The sequence below is a fragment of the Quercus robur genome, chromosome 7 (genome assembly GCF_932294415.1).
Source record: "Quercus robur chromosome 7, dhQueRobu3.1, whole genome shotgun sequence".
NCBI classification, from domain to species: domain Eukaryota; kingdom Viridiplantae; phylum Streptophyta; class Magnoliopsida; order Fagales; family Fagaceae; genus Quercus; species Quercus robur.
The window spans coordinates 581799-583175 of record NC_065540.1 but is presented as its reverse complement, the minus strand read 5'-3'; the positions used below and the strand labels follow the sequence as shown (position 1 = coordinate 583175).

General features: G+C 31.2%; 1 non-coding gene across 1 annotated transcript; it reads left to right on the top strand.

The window, feature by feature from the left end:
• Positions 1-377: 377 nt before the first annotated feature.
• Positions 378-450, top strand: TRNAK-UUU (transfer RNA lysine (anticodon UUU)). Its single transcript has one exon. It is a non-coding gene; the product is annotated as a tRNA-Lys (tRNA).
• Positions 451-1377: the final 927 nt, after the last annotated feature.

Genomic DNA, 1377 nt, shown 5'->3' with positions numbered 1-1377 from the left:
TTAGATTAATTGAATTAGTCATATTATTAATAAAAAATGACATGTTTAATAAAATTTAAATACAAAAATTAAGTAATAATTTTACATCTCAAGTAATGAAAAGTATTTAAATTTTATATTGAGATGCAATACTACTAATTTAAAAAATTATATAAAATTATCAACTTAGACTTTAAATTTATTGAGGGAGACCTTCTCTCACAAGTCACATCCTTTTAAATAATTATGTAGAAGTTTTTCTGTTTTACAAAGGAAAGAAAAAGTGGCTACAAGCTTCTTCACAGAAGCCTAGTCGACTACCAGTAGTTGAAATGAAGCTGGGAAAAGATGAGAAACATAGCTTTACCATATATATTTCGAAATAGAGAAACAAATACGCCGTCTTAGCTCAGCCGGTAGAGCGCGTGGCTTTTAACCACGTGGTCGTGGGTTCGATTCCCACAGACGGCGCCTTCATCTCTGTTTTACGTTCAATATTTTAACTACTATTTTTTTGTTTTCCCTGATATTGTTGTGAAATTATGACTTACTATTTTTTTTGCTTTCCTTGAAGTTGTAATTTCACAACAACTACTCAAATGTAAGACTTACCAACTATTACAACTAAATGTAAGACTCAACAACTATTACAACTATTATTCTTCAGGGATAAAATCAAGAGGCAAAACCCCACTGGGAGTGGGACATTGTTGCAATTACTACCCCACTTTAAAGGTGTGTATTACATAAATGTGCCTGCAAATTAATAGCATCCTTTAGAAAGATTCCCATTCCAAGGATGATATGAATGATCTGTTATTTATCAGGTTCCGTTGTCAACCTCTATAAAGCTCAAAACCCATTTGTGAAAAATTCTATTAATTTTTTTTATTTAATTTTATAAGTGAGTTTTGGTCTAAAGGAAAGGAAAAGGGAGAAGATTCTAACTATTTATTCTCTCTTCATGAAATCCGTTTACACTACTTGTAAGTGGAAACATAAAAAGATCATCTCAATTATAAAAAAATTTCTTTACAAGTTAATCCTCCTCTAACAAATGCACAATTTTTGCCATCACTCTCCACCTGACAAATTATGGAAAAATAAAATAAAAAATGATGTGTCTATATAAAAGTGACAAACAACCTGTCACAATCTGCCACGAAAAAAAATTATAACAAAGTTTGTGAATTTCTTACATCAATCCTACTAGGTTTATAAAAGCAAGGGTGAAGTAGGTCCCCCAATTCTGTTGTTTCGTTCCGAAAGTTAATTGTTTTTTCTTTTAAGATAAGGTATAGATTCCACTCTTTTTTCTTACAGACCAGATAAGTTTTTCTTCTTTTGGGCTAGAAGATAGAACCTAGCTAACACCGGCCTAAGATTTCCTCATAAGAC